Here is a 22,236-nt window from a genome sequence, read left to right as displayed (position 1 = left end):
TAGAAGTCGGATGATTTTCTGTCACCTGCGAGCTATAGGTGGTTACCTGGATCTGCTTGGATGACTATGAAGTTATGGTATAACTAAGTGTTAAATAAAGTTGAGACCGGACGGAGACTTACAGAGTTTTGGACTGTAGTGCTTTCCGTCTGTGTCGATTAAGGACCGACCGTTGTTGGGCCTCGAGGCATGTTGAACGCATGCCTTACATTTAGCTGGCCGAATAAAGTACCTTTCGACCGCGAAGCTGGGAGATTATTCGGGCCGAGTAGATTGCCCGCAGCGCACTGTGCCGGAGCAGGTGTGGTAGGACACGGGGGCGAGATGATAAGACCAAAGTGCAGTCGGTCGGCCCCCGGGTACATGTGGTTCCTGGCAAACTCAAGATTACTGGATAGTTGACTCGGTGACCGATACCTCACTTTAGCGGGTGAGTGAGGTTTGTGTAAGGAATAAATCACCAGCTGGTTAGGAATCGATTCGAATCGCCATCGCTCCTGGATAGTGAGCACTTGACTTGAGTTACTTCATCGTAGTAATGTTAATGGAACACTTGGACAGTTATAATGAATATGACAATATGGAAGTTGCTAATGATCATGGGTTATCATTATTGGCTTAATCACATGCTTGCTCTAGTATAGGTGCAAATCTAGTCGACAGGTTAATAATAATTAACTTGACAATAATGCTTTTGGAAAGGTTCTTGAAAGGCTAAAAATGCTTCTTTTTGCAAATGAGTCAGCTACCCTACTATAAAGCCCTTCATAATCCTTGGTGTCACCTTATTTTCGGTTATGTCGGGTAAGTCTAGCTGAGTACCTTCTCATACTCAGGGTTTTATTCCCACTTGTTGTAGATGGGTAGATGTATTACGGCTATTGTATCAACTCCTGTATCCTGCGATGGGTGATGCTTAGGACTATGGGCATGGTCATTCCTTACGTCTCGTCTAATGCTTTTGTTAGAGATGATGATTAGCTGGCACTGTATTTGAACTCCATTTGAGTGTGTGTGGTTTTGAACAAATGGCTTCCGCTACTTCTATTTGAACTTATTTTGTAATAACTATGTTTAAACTCTGATGTATCTGAGATGCAAACTTTTATGTAATATGTGATGGTGACCGCTAAACTTATTACGATCTTAGCTGGGATGTGAGTTGGTTTGAAATCCTTCGTGTTTTCACGGACTACCGGGTTATATGGGCTTAAGTTTGCTAAATCGTCTGCTCTGGCGGATGATTTTCTTACTTAATTTCGTATAATTGGTTGGTTCTGTTACAGTCTCCACTGTCGCCTGAGCTAGGGCATGCCAGCCCTCTCCACCGGGCTTTGAGCAGGCCCCATCCTTAGTTGACACTAGTTTTGCACACCTGCCTATGCTGCCGAGGGATGACACTACCCGACAGAGGACAACGATTCCTCCGCTGCCCGACGGCTCAAGAGATCCATCGAGTGAGTGCTTTGCAAGACGGATTCTCCGCTCATACGATAACCTCCCAAGCAACCGGTAGCCACTAACCAGTCGGTGCTCCCGTTGCGGAGCAAGCGTCTAGCGGCATAGAGCCTTTCCAATGTGCTAGCGTCCAAATGAGTGAAGTCCTAATCGTGCAGCGTGTGAGAATGACCAAGGGGCTTTAACGCCAAGCACTCGGCAAAGAGGACCTATGAGGAGCTCTTCAATGTTGGGTCAAGCGCTTCCAACGTAGCAGCACTGAGAGAGCTCTTCCCAGCCTGTGGACTAGGATCTCACAGTCAGCAGCGGCGACGCAAGGGCATAATTTAGGCCGCATCGCTGCCCCTACGTCGGTTGTTTAGCTCATGAGTAATAGTTTAGCGTGAACCTTGAGACTAGGGAGATCTAGCTTTCTGCTATAACTCTAGACCACTTAGGGCGCCCGTAGCGTGTTGTTTTTATGGGGTGGATTGACCCATTCTTGAATCCGATTTACTCCTAATAAATTGAGTCCACGGTTCGAAGCGGACTGACCCCAACAGGAAGAGGGTCTAAAGGGTCAGAACCCTGTTGACCCTAATCGACGTTCAAATGATTGATGTTGTTATTGTTGAGTAGTCTAGCTTCGGCCTTCTCAAGAGGGAACACAATGCATGGCCAAGGAAACCCTGATTACCTCTCAAGCTATAGCTTGTAGTTTCTTTGCTCTCACTGCAATTTTGAGCTTGGACAGTGTCTTCGTTTTTTTTTTTGCGAATTACACAGGTACAGACGTAGACACTCAACACGCACGTACACTCACCCTAATGAGCATATGTACGCAAACCCTACCCTATGAGCACCTCTGAAAGACTGTGTTGGCACATCTCGAGATTGACGAAGTCACCACAGGCGCCTCGCTGTCGACGGGAACGCCGTCTACCATTAAAAACACAACGCCGTTAAATCTTGGAATATAAATCCAGGAAAATACGAGCACCCATGCCAAGTCGAGGACTTGAACCCGGGTGGGCAGGTTCCATCACAAAGAACCTAACCAACTGAGCTAAGCTGCTACCAAAGAAACCAAATTTTGTTTAGCCTATATTTATGACTTTATAGGCTAAGTTTTAGCTGAATCTTTTATGGATATTAATGGATTCTCTTCCTCAAACAGACATGCAAATTTCTTGAGTTGTACCTCTTGCTACTGAAACAGAAACCTTCTTGGCTGGTTCGTGAGACTTATTCTCCATAATACTTATATTTTGTCATTATTATGGTACAAGTATAACACATGTGCAAACTCGGATTATCACCGTTTTAATTTTAGTTTGGCTACTAAACTTCTCGTGTAATATTTTTTTGTTGCTTTCCTTGCGACGCACGAGCGGAGAATCACCTAGTAGTCAACTATCAAATGAAATTATTCAAGCAAAACAAGGTATGGAAATCTGTCCGTTAATCAGTAACTAAGATACATGCAACTAAAGCTAAGTAACACAAATACTCCGAAACATTTGATGGAGCAAATAGGAAGTTGCAACTATCATATGAATGAGTTGTTTGCAGACTATGAGACTAAGCATTCCAATAATAGCATAGGCATTCATGACATCTCAGCTCCAGATATTTTTTAATCTTTTTTTTTGCGAGCACAGATATTTTTTTAATCTAAATTACTACTGGTTTTGAAACCCAGATGGGCACTACTTCATCGTCACTGCTCTGCCCAGTTCACCGAAGCTTTCGTCACCGAAGCCAGTCCATCCTAAGGACGTAGTTAGTCAGCCATCTGCATACAAAGGTGTTTGTTCATATGAAAAAGGCAAAATCTGGAAGGAAACATACTACTATATGACAATGAAAATGCAGAAAATGGTGTCATATTCTACATTGGAAGTAAAACATAGAGAAGTTGATAGATATTTTCGGGCTGCAGAGTAAATATTGGCTCTCTTCGGCTTACCTTAAAAGCCGGTTTATTCGGCTTTTTTTCAGCCGGAACATTGTTTTTCTCTCACAACAATTTAGCTTTGGCTTATTTTTTCAGTCAATTTCAGCCAAGTGAATGGAGCATTGCCCCTAAACCTTTTATTTTTGGGCTGCAGAGTGATATAACCAATAATTGTGGCTCCCCACCCCTCTTGGTTCAAAAAGAGAGAGAGAGAGAAAGAAAGAGAGATCTTGGCCCCCCAAACCATCGAACCTTGGATGAGCTACACATTAGCATTTATATGCTATATATTTGTCATGGATTCATCCAAATCCGAGCTCTCGGGAAACAGTTTTTGCTACACCGTAGCCTATATATTTGGGGCGCAGTCGATCAGAACCCCTGATACTTGTGTCAATCAAAAAGGCAAAAAAAAAAAACGTCGAAAGAAAGAATAAAAAAGCAAACACCCTATGCACACCTAGAAACAGGACGAAGCAACGATTGAATCATCTCAACAAGGGATGCATTGCTAATAAAAAACAGTTGGGCCGGCGAAACGAAAAGCCGAGCAAATCCAAGAAATATACGGGCACTCACCAGTCTCCGCCTTAAGCCGGCGCGCTCGTGGTCTCACGTGGGGGTCCTCCGTTTCGCCGGCACCACCTCCAGGCCGCCGTGCGAGGCTCTGACGATCGCGACCGGCACGTAGGTGCCCATGAGCCGGTCCCAGGAGACGAAGAACGGCTGCGCGTAGTTGCAGCCGGCCCCGCGAAGTCGTGGTACGCTGTGCCGTTGGTGAAGAGGAGTGAAGGGGGTTACCAGGGAGCAGCATCCCGGAGTGGTCGTCGATTGCCTTCAGCGTCGCGAAGGAGAAGAAGCATGCCGACGTCCACGGCGACATGCCCGACACGGCCAGCGCCAGAGCGCCGCCGGCCGTGTCCAGGATGAGGCTCTCGGCAGGGTGGTTGTACTGCGCCGCGTACGGCACGTGGCGGTAGAGGAAGCGGTCGCTGTGCATCAGACGGTGCCAGAAATACTGCCAGGTGTCGAACACCGTCATTGCCACGATGAACTGCCACGAGTGCACGATGATCGCCGGAGCCGCGCCGGTACTGGCGGGACCATCATCTCTCGTTACCTGCGTCAATTTCGGACAGTAGATAGGGAACGACAGTACGTGTAGCATCGATGATGGTGTGCTTACAGTGAAGAATGCGAAGGCGATGGCTGCCTGCGTCAGGTGCTGGAGGAGAACAACGCGCTTCGGCACGAGATTCTTCATCTCCTCTTCCTCCCTCGAGTGCAGACGGTACTTTTCGGCGCCAAGCACAGAGTAGAGACCGGCTGCGATCCAGTACACCCCGATAGGTGCAAGCACAGGCACCACAAACTCGGAGGAGGACGCGAGGCACCTCCGTCAACTGATGTATGTTAAGTGCTGATTTACAATGTCCTTGGATCACATAAAGCTGATGTTAAAATTACACCAAGGCTCCTAATTTTCGTAAAACGGTTTATTGTTTTTAAGCATATCCAAAAAAGCTCTTTAAAGATCATTTGGTAAACCAATAATGATGTCAAATAAATAAAATAAACAGGAGCTCTATTTGAGTTGGGTTGGCTACTTAGGCAAGTTTTTTTTATATGGTTAAAGAGGTTTGGCTACCAGGCCTTCGCTAATACTTAAGGGGTTGAGCCAAAAATGTCAGTGGTGCTGACAAGAAAGAGAAAAAAACAACTGCTTGATAAACTAGATGAGCTGGATAAGAAAGCTAAGTTATCACAGCTCAATGATGACAAGTTAAATCTAAAGCATACTTTAAATGAAAGACTAGCCCAACTTCTAAGAGAGGAAGAAATAAAATGGTACCAAAGGACAAAGGTGAAAAATCTATTGGAAGAAGATGCAAATACTAAATATTTCCAATTAGTGGCTAATGGGAAGCATAGGAAAACCCGTATTTTCCAATTGGAACAAGAGGAGGGTATCATCATTTGTGATGCTTGTCTAAAAATGTTTATCACCAAATACTATAAGAATTTGTTCAGTTATCCTGAACCCTCTTTTGTAACAATGGACAAGACTCGCATAGATGACATCCCCCAAGTCACAGAAGTCGAAAATGAAACCCTCACACAGAGCTTCTCAGAAGCCAAGGTAAAGGATGCCATTTTTCAAATGAAACATAATTCGGCCACAGTGCCTGATGGATTCCCTCTAGAATTTTATCAGGCTTTCTGGAATATCATAAAAGGGGATTTGATGGCGCTATTCGAGTGTCGGGGACCTAATACCAGGGTACCCAATGAGGTAGGACTAATAACCATCGAACGTCGACGCTTCCAGTCAGACAGGAGCACTGCTACTCTTCTTGCCTAGGCGACGGAAGGTCGGTTCCGCCTCGCCCGACGTCCGAGGGAGGGCTCCGCCTCGCCCGACCCCCGAGGACGGGCTCCGCCTCGCCCGACCCCCGAGGGATGGCCTCCGCCTCGCCGACGTCCGAGGGCGGGCTCCGCCGCGCCCGACCCCCGAAGGCTGGCTCCACCTCGCCCGACGTCCTAGGACGGGCTCCGCCTCGCCCGACGATCGCACCCTGCTCCTTCCTAATGATAAGCATAGGGTATGACAGGACATTCGAGTCAAACGCAGTACCAGGGATCATGCCCTGCACGCCTGCAGGAAGGTACCATCAGTTTACGATAGGACGGGCGCTTTAGGCCCTTTCCGACGTAACAGTGCTTGAATAGTGTTGTAGGCGCCGACTTTTGTCCCACAGTGTAGTAGGCGCCGCCTTCAGTCCTCGAGCGCGGATACTAACACAGGCATACGACAGCCACTGCGGTCCAAGATAAGAATCACCTCATCTACAGTGACGGGTGTATTGTCACTTCCCCTGTTACTCCCCGAGGGGTCACAGCTCGGCTCTCCGGCACGCCGCACCATCCGCCGGCGTGGGATGTGACGCACCCACTTGCTAAAAAAGGCCAGGGCATGGCCTACAAAGACCAGCGAACACGCCACCTCTGACAAGGTCTGCCGTGTTAAGCAGGGCAGACACAGGGAAAAAGGAAGACCGGCTCCATCGAAGGACCTTCAATACCTTTGATATTTTCCTCTTTCTCCAATCTGTAACCCCTGCTCCCCCCTTGGTCTATAAAAGGGAGGGTAGGGCCCCCCACCAAAGGGACCGACGCTGGACGGAGAAGCTCAACACACACACGATACTTCACACACGGCTGAGCAACGACCAAGCTCTCGGTGACCTTTTCAATCATTCCATCAGAGACTTGGGACTCGTCCCTCTCTTGACCGTTTGTACCCCCTACTACGAACCATTTTCGGTACTAATAACACGAGCAGCAGCAACAGACTGGACGTAGGGACGTAAAGCCAAAACCAGTATAAACCTCGTGTCCTTTAGTGCACCATCCGGGCCTAACACGCAACAATCATAAATTTACTAGCCAGTGTTTGTTCGAAACACCGACAGTTAGCGCGCCAGGTAGGGGACTTTGCGCGTTCCAAATCAGGCCGCGGATGGCTAACCACGCAATCAGCTGGGTTCCGGGCGCACACGTGTGTCTCGGTGACCTGGACTTCATTGTCACACTGGGAGGAGAGTTGGCGCTTCCCCACGCCACCGTCTAGTCTCTCCCCTCCGTCAACTTCAATGACAGGAGGCCTGAGTACCAGCCCGGCTTCTCCCTTGGACCACAGCCATCCAGGGAGGACCCGCGCTGCCTCACCCTCTCTCTAGAACACTCCGCACGGAGCGCACCGACCACGTTTCCGTTCAGTCTCCGCAACGCCACGGCGACCGTTAGCCACCTTGTGGCACAACGCATGATCCTATCCCCCTCGAACAACGAGTTCGTAGGGATGATCAAAAGCGTTACGGAATCCCTCCACAACCTCTTCGCGGAGGGGCTAGGGTCGGACTCTGGCTCTAACTTCGGCAGGGGGAGCCATCATCCCTCCCGGGAATGCTTCATGGCGAAAACCTCCGAGGGACACGTTGAAAGCATTTCCGCGGAGGAGACTACCCCGGGAGGCAACCGCGGTGGCGCAACCAAGAGGGGGACAGTCGCCCCACCTCACGTTGGGGTGGAGCAGCTAAGAGCCCAAAAGCGGGAAATAGACGAAGCCGGACAACAGCTTGTACGGGAGTACGAGAAGATCGACGAGGAGATCAGGCGCCGTGGAGATGGAGGGCACGCACGCGCCGTGGCCCGCGACGTAAACCGAAGGATCATTGTCAACGATGAAACCCTTCCCCACTTCGCTCGAGCAAGCCAGAACATCGCCGCCGCAACGACCTCGCTCCGTGGCCTTCTAGAGGCTGCAACGCCCGAGGATCGCCGGGCCCACCGTGAAATCCGCACGCTACTTGAGCGTGCGGCGGCACAGCAGGCGGAGAGCTCGTTGTCTCGGCGACGCAAGCCCAACACCAGCTGGCGCACGCCCTCGGTACACCCCGCTAGGGACACATTCGTCCACCAAGCGTCGCAAGGCGACGGGCAGCACCCTGCAATCTTGGTGCATCAACGTCTCGGCCACAACTGATGAGGACATGACACCCATGCATATGATCATGTTTGGCGCATGGGATAGAGGGGAAGGAGGCCATCAAGGGTGTCCAAGTCAAGAAGGAGGCCCGAGGCTAATTCGGTTCGAGTCCCCGAGGTGGAGGCCCAAAGCAACTCAAGTTCGAGTCTGCCTCGGAATCCAGGACCAGTCTGCCTTAAACTGGTCACCCAGGACACATCCGGACTCCGTTTTCAATGATCCACATATGGATAGAAAGATAATTTGATAAGGAAGCCCATCCAAGTGATTTCACATCAAAAGCTCTTCGGAATCAATAGGAATCATCGAAACAAGTCAGCATCCAAAATCTGTCAGGGTGCTGCGACACCTTCTTTTGGTCCGTTGGACCGTGTATCGTGTTTGAGCCCATTAGGGGGCGCGTCCAGGGTAGGCGACAACCCTAAGACCTTTATAATCATATGCTGCTGCTGTCATTAGGGTTTGGGTTTTGCTTAGATTAATCTGTCAAGAACAGTTTTGCCGTTCATCGGTTTATGAGACCCCAACTTCGTGAGTTTAATCATTCATCTGCAATTTAGTTGCGTTCTTTCTTGTTCTTGCTTGTGTTCTTCATTGCGCAGGCAGAGATTAGCCTTCTTGGCGAGGTCAACCTGGTCCGTGACTCGGTTGATAACTAGAGGAGCTGTGGTGCTAAGATTGCAGGGTTCGATCTTTCGATCTGAAGCCGGATCGGTGCGTCATTCTCCGCCACAACGATAGTTACCATCACCTGACGGAAGATCGGGATCCCCGTCTCCACTAAGTGGTAATCAGAGCTAAGGTATACCGTCAGGTTCATTTTTATTCCCTAGTTTTGAGTGTTTCGCATTCGTCCCATAGTCTAGTCCCATACTCGTTTTTCCTGTCCTAGAACCTTCCGCGCCATAGCCTTTGCATATTTCAGTTTTAGAGTCCGTCGTGTTGAGTTTGTGTCCTGGTCGAGGTCTTGTTGCTGGTTAGGCCGTGTTAGAGTCCAGTTCGTGTGTTTTCCCCCATCCTTTCCATCAAATCTTGGTTGCTGTGACCAATTTTGCACACATTGTTCCCGTTTTGTCCTATAATTCAGAGCCAATTCTTAAAACTGGTCTAGTTTTCGTATACGAACTCCGTTTTCGACGTTCCATATATGCAAATCGATCAGAAAAAAATTCGGATCCGTCCATCCCCTGCTTTATTAGGCTCGAAGATTTTTAAATTGGTCAAAAAGTGGTCACAAGATCATCTTTTCGTGGTCACAAGGTTTTTATCGATTTTGATCCAGTTTTCTGAAAATTCCACAGGCCACGTCTTTCACTTGTTTGAGCTCATATTTTCTGTGGTTACTTCTTTTGTGCTCCTAAGTAAAGGAAAAATATCAAAAAAAATAAAAAAAAATCAAAATTTCCCAAAAAAACAACGACAGCAAAAAAAATAGAAAAAAAGAGAGGGGTAAAAGAGGAACAATATTTAGAGGAGCACATAGAGAAGACCAAAGTGAGCTGTGTTAGTGTGTGTTGTCTGGTTCCTTGTTTGTGTTGCTGTCTCTATCCACCATACTTGTTTTTCTCACACCTATCACCTTGCTATCCACCATATTTTTTGTCACACACCTGGTACTTGCAACACTTTAGACCAGCAACGAGAACAAGTACTTTGGACTATAATTCAGCATTACTTTCTGTTACTGACTTGTATGCTAGATATACATATTACTCTTTGTTTGTCTTCCAAGCTCTATAAATTCTTCAGATCAGTACAGACAAAGGGCTTTGCAATATCGGTACCACTGCCTCACAGGTATCACGAACCAGCCGCCGGTTGTACTGCCCACTGCTTGTGTTGGTAAGAACTTTGTAAGAGCTTGGTAAGACGCTTCCACTTGCTGTGAAAAGTGACACCACTGCAACCACGTAGTCATTTGGTAGGGATAACTTTCACTGTTTGTTCCTTGTTTTTGTGTTTACAATGACAGGCTGTTCGTATCCACCGACTTACGATGGTATAGGTGCTGATGAGTACATGGAGTGGGAAATTGCCATCGATAACATATTTGCTACTCGCTTTATGTGTCCAAGGAGGAAGGTAAAAAATACAGCTAGTGTTTTGCGACATTCTGCTTTATCTTGGTGGGAGTCTTTAGATCCTTCTGATAAACCTCAAACTTAGAATGATATGAAACTTCTTATGCGAGAAACCTTTGTTAATCCACCTCCTGTTTTGACTTCATATGATGAGGTGCACCATTTAGAGGAAGAGTATGTTGTTATTCCTCTTGCTATGACTAATATTCTGCAGGATAATGTACATAAGCGAGAGGATGACGTGGAAGAAAATGCGGAGCTCACAACCTCATATGCAAATTCAGAACCATGACTTCACCATGCACCTATTACTCCTGCTGAGAACACAGGTAATGCCCATGGTCCTACACTCACGGAAGGTGAAAATTGTCTTAATGTACTAAATTTTTCCACAAACCATGCTGTCATAGAGCAATTGTTAGTGGAACCCTCTTTTGATTTATCTTTGTCCCATTATAATTTGCTTGATGTTCCTTGTGACAAAGATGAATTGGTTGAAGATGCTTTAGTTTTACATGTTTTGGAACCAGTGACTTATGCTGAAAATAAACATGTTATTCATATTGCTACTAAAATTGATGAGTTCAAACTGTTGTCTTCTTTACATACTTTGGGTTACATTGAATTTGATATTTTATGTAACCTACATTGTTTGGAAGAGAGCCTTTTTAAATATGTTGATTTGCCTTGGTTTTCTAAACACACATATCATGTTATTGGCAGATATAACAACAAGGGACAATATATGATACATCGAGTATACATTCGTAATAATATGAATTCTCCTTTTGTTGTACAAGATTATGATCGTTTAGAGGGCAGCCATAATAATACAAACATTTTCTCATGTTCCTTAAAGAAACAAGTTCACTTCCAAGAAGGGGAGCATTGTTGGTTGCTACCTATGTCTGCTCGACCATCCATTCTTGCATTGTATTTGGTTAGTTCTAATCTTTTGCAGGATAGTGTTGACATACATTGTGTGCATTCGGATCATGGAGTCTACATGCTTGCTAAAATTTTTATGCGAGATGACATGCTAGAAACTTGGAAACATGGTCACGTTCCTTCTCACAATTATTTTAGTTTTCTTTGTCCTCGCAACCCCGTTCTCCTTTATGTTATGCAGGATCAGTTTCAAGCACAATCAACGCCGAGGACGGCTTTTCATCAAGAAGGGGAGGATGATGAGGACATGACACCCATGCATTTGATCATGTTTGGTGCATGGGATAGAGGGGAAGGAGGCCAGAAAGGGTGTCCAAGTCAAGAAGGAGGGCCGAGGCTAATTCTGTTCGAGTCCCCGAGGTGGAGGCCCAAAGCAACTCAAGTTCGAGTCTGCCTTAAACTGGTCACCCAGGACGCATCCGGACTCCGTTTTCGATGATCCACATATGGATGGAAAGATAATTTGATAAGGAAGCCCATCCAAGTGGTTTCACATCAAAAGCTCTTCAGAATCAATAGAAATCGTCAAAACAAGTCAGCGTCCAGAATCTGTCAGGGTGCTGCGACACCTTCTTTTGGTCCGTTGGACCGTGTATTGTGTTTGGGCCCATTAGGGGGCGCGTCCAGGGTAGGCGACGACCCTAAGACCTTTATAATCATACACCACCGCCATCATTAGGGTTTGGGTTTTGCTTAGATTAATCTGTCAAGAACAGTTTTGTCGTTCATCGGTTTGTGAGACCCCAACTTCGTGAGTTTAATCATTCATCTGCAATTTAGTTGCGTTCTTTCTATCGGTGCGTCATTCTCCGCCACAACGATAGTTACCATCACCTAACAGAAGATCAGGATCCCCATCTCCATTAACAACTGTGACACACGCAGCACCCTCGATGCCCGCAGACGTGCTTACAGCGACCCAAGGGTGAGGAGCCTGCCGTGGCTATCATCCTCGATGCGGCGGATGCTACGACAGCGGCGAGGACCAGAGCCCGAGCCCTGGCCTCCCAAGGCCTCAGGCCTTCAGCCGGCACATCCTCAACGCTGCATTCCTGCCAAGGTATCAACCACCTACTAATATCCTCAAATACTCCGAGGAGACAAACCCTGGGCTTTGGCTTGAAGACTATTGTGGCAGAACCGCCTAATCTAATGCCTCACAGGAGTGCTTGTCTTCCATTAGACACTAAGCACTCAAGAGAGAACACTAAATTACTTGGTTCCGTCGAACAGACCCCAGGGGAGAACCCAAAAATACACATTTTTGCCATCAGGATCACAAATGAGAGAATAAAGCTTACATCATTCTTTACCATTTCTTACATCACTTTACATGTACATCAGGGTATAACATTTATTATAACAGCAGAATGTAATTATATTATCAGAGTTATGAATAATTTACTGTACAACAGAATATAAACATGTGATCAGAATTACAGCGGAAATAAATATCTATTCATGACATGTTGAGGTATTGATATATAACAACTATGGCAATAGATTATAAACTTTCATTTATAAAAACATTTGGTGAGAGTTATAAATAACAACTACGATCGCAGCGTAAAGGAATCCTCGCTGAGCCCACCAGGAGGTATCCACACACAAAGGTCAGCTCTAGCATCCACCTGTCACCTATAATAGGGGGAATAAAACCCTGAGTACTCAATTGTACTCAGCAAGACTTACCCAACAGGAAGAAAGAAAAGACTCCAAGGATATGCAAGGCTATCTGGCTTGTGGGTTCATTGCATTTGCAGGAAGCATTACTAAGCGTGCGTCCTTATATTCGATTTTTTTAAAAGCCGCATTGGTTCATTAACTAATCATTCTATGTAAGCACCTATGTTACTTTCAAGTAGGTGGTAAGCAATCAGATTTCCCTTTTCCATCTTCCACCTTTCATCTTTTAGTTCTTACTACGATGCTAAACCGTAGACAAGCCGTACCGGATCGCTCGGCGATTCGTGAATCAATGCTCCCAGCTGGGTACCCTGAAAACACACGCCCCTGCTTGTACCCTAGGCACAAGTAGGACCAACCCATCACTCTCTTGTCCCGGGTGTCCAGGTCCCCGTCCAAACTGGGACTCCAAGCCCCCGCCCCTGAGTCCTGGACCCAGTGCGGTGCAAGGACCTCCTCCACCAAAAGAAAACCCTGACAGTCGGTCCAGAAAGAGCCGGATCCGCGACAAGAGAGCAACAAGTCTTCCAAGTGCCCATACACCAGTATGTGCTCGGGATAATAAGTCTATGACTTGCCTAGAATCTTTTGCAATGATCGGTCCTTAACTGACCAGACAGGGAAAGCAGTGTAACCAAGCTATGCCTTGTGTCCACGGCGACACAACTTCTTACACCCACCAAAACCCAAACCATATCCCTACCCGGTCACCATTTTCCTTTCCACCATTTATATTTTTCCAAGCGATGATAATCCAATAATATATCTCCTATCTCTCGCGAGTGATAGGCAATCACTCGACTTCTACCGGAGTCCTGTGGCATAGCATTCTACATGATCCTGTCATACTAGTAAGACTCATATGATAAAGATATATATGCAAGTGGGTTTCATTCAACTCCTTAAAACATAATGCACAAATATAATTTAAACTGCAGAAAAGTAGGGGTTATGCACCGGGACTTGCCTGGGTAAGACATATTTAAAGTTAGTATCTGCATCTTCAGATCATCCACCATCAGCTGGATAACAAGCCCATTACACCATCTCCTAGAGAGAATATCATTACACCATCTTCGGATTCCCAATCATCCTTCGATCGATCCGTTGATCCGTCATCGTACCTATGTGATATGCATTAATGCAAATGCACAGATGTAAATAATCAACGACAGCCGAATATGCTTAGAAACCTGATCACGCCTCATAAGCTAACGAGATAGCTCGAACGCTGGTCTACGTATCCCTATTGTCACATAAGGCGTTATCAAACCCAAATCGTTTCTTTATTCTATTCTATCAATTTAATCTTTATTCGCAATAGGACATCATTATCTATTTAGCAAATTGATTATTCCAGAGCTACAAAAATTATAGTGAGTACCTAATATTACTAGGGATCTACTGTAGAAATTTCAGATCCGACGCTAGTACCAATTTACCACGGAAACCCCTACAAGTTTATATTTTACAATATTAAGTACCTTAATTTAATTATATAGCTTCTAAGAATATTCTCAAACTATGTGAACAAAGTCTCCTAGTAGATAGATTAGGATTTTAGGAGACTAACAAAACTGGTTTGGCATTTTTATGATTTTTCTATGATTTTCTACTAATTTTACAAGTTTACTTTATACGCTAATTTAGATATTACCTCAAAACGAAAAAGGGGCCGACGGCCCTAAACCGGCCCAACAGCGGCGGGATCAGTCGGCCCAGGCGGCACGTGGCCATCAGCCCAGCAGAGGAGAGCAGGGCAGTGGCCCAGCAGGGCGCGCGACCAGCGGCCCGAGTGCAGGCAGCGCAAGGCCGGCCCAGGGCGGACGGCGCGAGCGCCCCAGCAGGCCGGCCCAGCGCAGGCGGCATGAGGCCGGCCTAGGCTAGCAACCATGGCCCAACGTGAAGTGGTGGCGGCCTACTTTTCAAAAATGCCCCCACATTAACCTCTATTTGACGCGAGATCCCTAGGCACTATTCCATTGAGTCACGTACTTCGCATTGACCACCCTGTATAATTCTTTTCCTTGGATTCTTACCCTTTACCTTGTCTTCTAAAGCAGAGCACAGCAGGGGAGGGGCACGATGACCGACGACAGCGGATTCGCCGGTGGGGCTATGTGCGGCTCTGGCGACGGGAGGTCCGTGGCCACGGTGCGTGCTCGGGTGGCAAACCAGCGTAGGCCAGGACGGAGCAGCGCTGCTGCACCGCAGGCCCAGCGTGGGGCGCGAGGAGCTCGGGCGCGCACGGCTCGGGCACGGTAGCAGCGGACTGAGGGGCACGCGCGCCTGGGAGGGGTTGCTGTACGGCGGCGTGGCCACAGCGAGGTGCGGTGCTGGCGAGTCCGGGGAGGTGGCACGGTCCTAACGGCCACGCATAGGCAGGCGGGCACGACGATCATGCACAACCGCGATAGAGGAGGAAAAGGAGGGGCGCGGTGGGGTGCTGCGGCCGAGAGCACGGGAGAACGGCGCGGGACGGCGCTGCTGTCGGTGGGAGGCTCGCGGTCAGGCCGGTGCAGGCAGCCCGCGTGCGCGGCGTGGTGTGAGCGTGTGCTGCGGTCGGGCGACGGCGGCTCGACGCGCTGTGGAGGACTTCACGCATGCTCTCACGAGGACCAGCAATGGATGGCGGGGAGGCGCTTCGCAGCTCGGGCGAGCACGTGCGCGGGAGAGAGACGCGGGTCACAGCGCGGGATTCATGTGCGCACGCGAGGAAGAAGAGGGGGGCACCGGTGCTCAGCAGCATGGGCAGCGAGGTGGAGACGGCGCGGTCACCATGGAGCAATGACGCTTGTGCGCGGTCATGTGGGGGAGGGGCGCGAACGCTAGCGAGGCGTAGAGGCTCAGCAGGGTGCGGCGCTGGGGTGCCAAGTGGACACAGCTTGGCTGTGGCACGGGAGTAAGGCGTGGCTGCGCGGGGAGGGCAGCGCGGTGGTGGGATGCGCAGGCATGGTGGGCCCAGTTGCGCCTACGCGCATGGGGAAAAACAGAGAGACGCCGGTGGCATGGGTGGACGGTGCAACCCAGAGGAGGGAGCGCGGGTGTCGAGGAGACGGAGGTCTGGCATGGTGCACGGTAGCAGCGCAGGAGGGGAAGCGAGGAGGCGCTGGTGCGGCGTGCGGTGGAGCTATGGAGAAGTAGAGGGAAAAAGAAAGCAAGAACTGGGGCTGTGTCCGGCACGGGGAATAGAGGACGTGTAAGCACGAGGGGAAGAGGGAAGAAACAACAGGCGGGCGGTACCGGCCGTGGCCCAACGACCACGACATGTTGCGGGACAGTGACGTGATGTTGCGGTCCAGAGCAGAGAAGGATGGGGAGGATTTGGCTTGGCCCAAGGTGGTTGGCAGAGCATGTCGGTTGGCACGGACAACTCCAAAGAAGTGTGCCTGCGCGTGGTCAACAGCAACAGCGACGTGGCCGGCAATGCGACGACGAAGGTAGATGGGTCGAGTAGCAAGGATGAGTTCCAGTACATTACGACGGGACTTTGGGATATTTTCGAGATAACGTCGCAGCACCAAACCAACCCACGAACTACATCAAACCAAGGTACTCGCGGGAACCATCAAGCTATACAAACATGGATAATTCGTTTTATCATTTTATGTGAGTTTAAAACTTTAAAACATGAGAGCTTGGTTACTTAATTTCTTTTAGGCGTTAGTTAAAGTGCTAAGCGAGCTCGTAACACCAGAGGTGTTACAACTATCGGCTTGCCTGTCAAGGCGGTGGTGCGGATAATGACGACTTCATTATCCGCAACCTTCCACTGTTCTTGGCCGATTCGGCTCGGGCATGGTTGGAACACCTACCGTCCAACGCAATCTAGAGTTGGGCGGATCTAAAGGCGATCTTCGTGGGAAACTTCTAGGGCACGTATAAACGCCCTGGGAACCCATGGGACCTCAAGAACTGTTGTTAGAAGGCCGATGAGACCCTTCGTGGGTACATCTGACGCTTCTCCCAGCAGTGCAACGAGCTTCCCAACGTCACCGACGCCGACATGATAGGAGCCTTCCTGTCCAGAATGACCTACAAATCCTTGGTTCATAAGCTGGGACGCAGGGGTCCGTGGACCACCAAGGAGCTCCTAGACATCACCACCAGCCATGCCTTAGGAGAAGAGGCGGTCAGAGCAATCTTCGATCATCTCGAGGGCAAGGCAAGGCGGGACGAGGGTGCCGGTGAAGGCACCTCCAATCGTTTCGCCAAAAGGAAAAACAAGAAGCAACGGCACGAGGACCCACTCGTGGCTGCTGCTAACCGCAAGGGTGGTTGGAAGCCCACGAAGGGTGCTCCGAACCACTTTGAGAAAATGCTCGAGGGGCCGTGCTCGAACCACGCCTTCCCATAAAACATCCGCTCAAGACTGCAGCCTCATGCGGAAGTTCCTATCTAGAGGCTCCAACAAAGGGGAACAGGGGAAGGAACCTACCCCCGCTATGAACGACGCCGAGGAGAAGGACGATGGCTTTCCAATGCTAGATGTCTGCCTCATGATCTTCGGAGGATCAACGGCCTATGACTCCAAACGTAGTCAGATGGTCGCACGCCGCCAAGTCTACACGGCCCAGCCGACCATACCTCTTTTTCTCCGGTGGTCGGAGTCCACCATAACCTTCAATCGGACCGACCATTCCGACGCCATCCCGCACTGAGAAGGCATCCGCTTGTCGTTGACCCGATCGTCGGCTCAAAGCGCCTCACCAAAGTTCTGATGGACGGAGGCAGTGGCCTCAACATCATGTACACAAAGACGCTCGACGTAATGGGCATCGACCGAATGCACCTCCACCCAATCCGAGCGCCTTTCCATGGCGTTGTCCCTAGAAAGCAGGCCATGCCACTCGGATAGATCAATCTGCCCATTGCCTTTGGGGATTAGTTCAATTACAGGACTGAGACCCTCACCTTCGAGGTAGTAGGGTTCCTCGGAATCTTCCACGCCATCCTGGGACGTCCATGTTATGTGAAGTTCATGGCCATCCCCAACTACACATACCTCAAGCTAAAGATGCCAGGCCCTTGTGGGGTCATCACCATCGACACCTCCTTCCAGCATGCCTACGAGTGCGAGGTCGAGTGCTGTGGCCACGCCACGACAATCATCGCCTCCGGGGAGCTTGCCACCCTCAAGGAGGAGGTCACCGAAGGAGCGCTCGACGCAAAGAGGTCAACTGGGTTGTTTGAATCGGCCGAGGGCTCCAAGGAGGTCCTCATAGATCCCAGCTGCTCCGAGGGTAAAACGGTATGCATTGGTACCACGCTCTCCTTCGAATAGGAAAGCGCGCTCGTCGACTTTCTCTACGACAACAAAGACATCTTTGTGTGGAAATCCTCGGATATGCCGGGCATTCTGAGGGAGGTCACTGAGCATACCCTGAAATCCATCTAGGCTCCAAGCCGGTGAAGCAACGCCTGCGCCGTTTCGATGAGGAAAAGCGCAGGGCCATCGATGAGGAGATAGCGAAACTATTGGCCACCGGATTCATCAGGGAATTACACCACCTAGAGTGGTTAGCCAATCTTGTCCTTGTACGAAAGAAGAACGAGAAATGGAGGATGTGTGTTGACTATACGGGCCTCAACAAGGCATGCCCAAAGGACCCGTTTCCTTTGCCATGCATAGACCAAATAGTCGACTCTACCTCAGGGTGCAAAACCCTCTGCCTCCTTGATGCGTACTCTGGTTACTACCAAATCGTGATGAGAGAGTCCGACCAGCTCGCGACGTCCTTTATCACCCCCTTCGGACCGTTCTGCTACATCTCAATGCCGTTCGATCTGAAAAACGCTGGGGCCACTTACCAGCGCTATATGCTCAACTACTTCGGGGACCTCATTAGGCAAACCGTTGAGGCCTACATCAACGACATCGTAGTTAAGTCCAAACGGGCTAGCCACCTTGTCGCCGATCTTGAGCAAACCTTTGTGAAACTCCGGTTAAATTGCATCAAACTCAATCTTGAGAAATGTGTTTTTGGGGTCCCGAGGGGCATGCTTCTCGGCTTCAGCGTCTCCGAGCGTGGCATCGAAGCCAACCCGGAGAAAATTTCAGCCATCACAAGGATGGGCCCGATCCAAAACATAAAGGGGGTTTAGCGGGTCGTAGGGTGCCTCACCGCCCTCAACTGATTCATCTCGCACCTCAGCGAACGAGGACTCCCTCTTTATTGACTCCTGAAGAAAGCCGACTGCTTCGAGTGGACAAGCGAGGCCCAAGAGGCGCTTGACATGGTCAAACTACTTCTGACAAAACCCTCGGTCCTAGTTCCTCCAAGCGACGGAGAATCCCTCCTGCTATACATAGCGGCCACCACACAAGTGGTCAGCGCCGCCCTGGTAGTAGAGCGGGAAGAAGAGGGGCACGCCCTCAAGGTGCAGCACCCTGTGTACTTCATCAGCGAGGTAGTGTCCGACTCCAAAACCCGCTACTCCCAAATCTAGAAGCTCCTATACGTCGTCCTCATCACCAAGAGGAAGCTACGCCATTACTTCGAGTCACACCCTATGACAGTAGTGACGTCATTCCCCCTCAATGAGGTCATCCATAGCCAGGACGCCACAAAAAGAACCGCAAAGTGGGCACTCGAGCTGATGGATCAGGGCATCGCGTATGCTCCCCGAACGGCGATCAAGTCCTAGGTTTTGGCTGACTTCATCGTGGAGTGGACCGAGGTCTAGACACCACCGGCCATCATCAATCAAGAGTATTGGATGATGTACTTCGACGGATCGCTGATGAAGAAGAGTGTCGGCATGGGGCTGGTCTTCGTATGACCCCTCGGGGTCTGCATGAGGTACATGGTTCGGCTCCATTTTCCCTCATCAAATAATGTGGCTGAATACGAAGCACTCATCAATGGCCTGCGCATCGCCATCGAGTTGGGCATCTGACGCCTCAACATTTGGGGCAACTCTCAGCTAATCATTAACCAAGTCATGAAGGAGTCAAGCTACCACTACGCCAAGATGGCTGTGTACTGCCAAGAAGTCCAATGGTTGGAGGACAAGTTCGATGGCCTCGAACTCAATCTCATCCCGAGGCGCCTCAACGAGGCGGCCGACGCACTCGCGAAGGCGGCATCCGGTCGAGAGCTGGTGCCAACAGGCGTCTTCACCAACGACCAACATAAACCCTCGGTGCGCTACGAGGGGTCAGAACGGACCGACGATGGCCCATCTGATCTAGCCTTGGGGGCTGACCAACCGACCGCTCCGCCCGGCCCTGGTGTCATGGAGCTTGAAGAAGATCCAGCGATGGAGCTTGACCCTCTAGGCGAGTGGAGAACACTCTACCTCGACTACTTCCTCCACGACGCGCTGCCAACAGACAAGACAGAGGCCCGACGGCTCGCACGACGCACCAAATCCTTCATTATTATAGAAGGTGAACTCTACAAGAGAAGCCACACCAGGATCCTACAGCTATGTATTCCTGTCGAACAAGGGAAGCTTCTGCTGAGCGATGTCCACGGTGGGGTCTGCGGTCACCATGCCGCGCCTAGAACCTTAGTTGGGAATGCATTCCGATAGGGCTTCTACTGGCCCATTACAGTAGCTAACGCCGAGCAAATCGTACGCACCTGCGAAGGGTGCCAGTACTATGCTCGGCAAACTCACCTCCCAGCCTAGGCACTCCAGATGATCCCCATCACGTGGCCCTTCATGGTCTGGGGGCTTGATCTGGTTGGGCCTCTCAAAAAGGCACCCGGGGGCTACACCCACTTGTTTGTCACTATAGACAAGTTCACAAAATGGATCGAAGCTTGGTCGATCTCCGCGATCAAGTCCGAGCAAGCGGTGCTATTCTTCCTCGACATCATCCATCGCTTCGGAGTACCAAACTCCATCATCACAGATAACGGCACGCAGTTCACCGGAAAGAAATTCATTTGATTCTATTATGAACAACACATTCAAGTCAATTGGGTTGCCGTCGCGCACCCCCGAACGAATGGGTAGGTCGAGCACGCAAACGGCATGCTCCTACAGGGCCTCAAACCTAGGATCTTCAACCGGTTAAACAAGTTCGGCGCAAGCTGGATCGTCGAGCTCCCTGCGGTACTCTAGAGCCTGAGGACAACTCCCAGCCGGGCCACCGGCTACACACCTTTCTTCATGGTCTACGGTTCTGAGGCCGTCCTCCCGATGGACCTCGACTACGGAGCGCCAAGGATCAGAGCATACGATGAGCGGGGAGCCGAGACATCCCACAAAGACACCATGGACCAACTAGACGAAGCTCACGACATTGCCCTCCTCCGTTCAGCCAAGTACCAACGGGCGTTGCGATGGTACCACGGTCGACGGGTGCAGAACCGAGCCTTCAACATTGGGGACCTTGTCCTTCGCCTCGTACAGAGCAACAAAGATCGCCACAAGCTCTCCCCACCCTGGGAGGGGCCGTACATCATCGTGGAAGAACTCCGTCCAGGCACCTGTAAGTTGAAAACCATCGACAACAAGGTCTTCACCAATGCCTAGAACATTGAACAGCTATGTTGTTTTTACCCTTGAATAAACGCATACTTCCCCTTATTAAGTTTTTATCTTCAGAGTCCCTGACCTTTAGTGACATCCGACCCCTACAAATTGCGAGGGGTCGGACCTCACTCGGGGGCTGATATAAGTAATACAAGTACATTACAAACATTGCCTGTGTTACCTTCGCAAACATTCTCTAAAAAGTTTTCCATTCTTCTCATAACAAGTCCTAAGGGCTAGGATTTCGGGAATCAATTCTGAGTACAACTGGTAGGACTGCAGGAAACCCACGCCCCAGCGGCTATGACCTCCTTGCTCACCAGCGTGATCAGAATTGATTCACCCGCACTCCTAGTTTTTGCGACCTGGACTATGGGATGAGCCGGAAGGCACAGAAACCTCTTATACAAAAGAAAAGAGGAAGCTAAAAAGTTGTTTGCCGTAGCGAAAGTCAAAAACTTATTCATTTTTCGCACAAAATTAATTGCCAACAAAGTGATCCCATCACAAAAAGGACTAATGTATTCACAAATTGTCGATGTTTTACCACCGATAGCCTGCCACGGGGGTACCCGGGACAGTTGTTCGGGCTTCAGCAAATAGTGGAACTCGGCGGTTACACAAAGAGACTCACGATTTATACTAGTTTAGGCCCTCGACTTGGTCGAGTAATAACCTTATGTCTAGTTTGGCGTTACCCTATTTGCGTCGTATTGCTTTTAGTATTGGGTGTGTTCAGTCGCGTCCGTTACAAGGGATATCCTCACCATCCCTTTATAGTCCAGGTGCTGAGAGGAGTTATTTGTGTTCTACTCAGATACAAGGTCAGAGTCCTAAGCTATGCTTCGGGTGCCTTTCCTTGTATAGTCCGAATTGGAGTTTTGATCTTGCATGTTGCTCTGTCCCGTGTAGTACGGTCTATGGGGGGCCCGTAGGGTTCCCCATCGACAAGCCCTCGAGCATTTCATGATTGAGCTTCAAGGGCCGAGTTGTTGTAGACTTGATCCGGGTTCTTCTTGAAGTGAAATCTTGAGATGGTCTTCTTTGATTCTTCTTCTGACTGATGTGCACTTTTGCTGAAAAAAGTG

General features: G+C 49.5%; 1 pseudogene; it reads right to left on the bottom strand.

Annotated features, from left to right (window-relative positions):
* Positions 1-4,006: 4,006 nt before the first annotated feature.
* Positions 4,007-17,309, bottom strand: LOC136466075 (sphinganine C4-monooxygenase 1-like; annotated as a pseudogene).
* Between the last annotated feature and the right edge of the window lie 4,927 nt (positions 17,310-22,236).

Source organism: Miscanthus floridulus, chromosome 7 (genome assembly GCF_019320115.1).
Source record: "Miscanthus floridulus cultivar M001 chromosome 7, ASM1932011v1, whole genome shotgun sequence".
NCBI classification, from domain to species: Eukaryota; Viridiplantae; Streptophyta; class Magnoliopsida; order Poales; family Poaceae; genus Miscanthus; species Miscanthus floridulus.
Note: the sequence above shows the minus strand (reverse complement) of the source record. Positions and strands in the feature narration are given on the sequence as shown.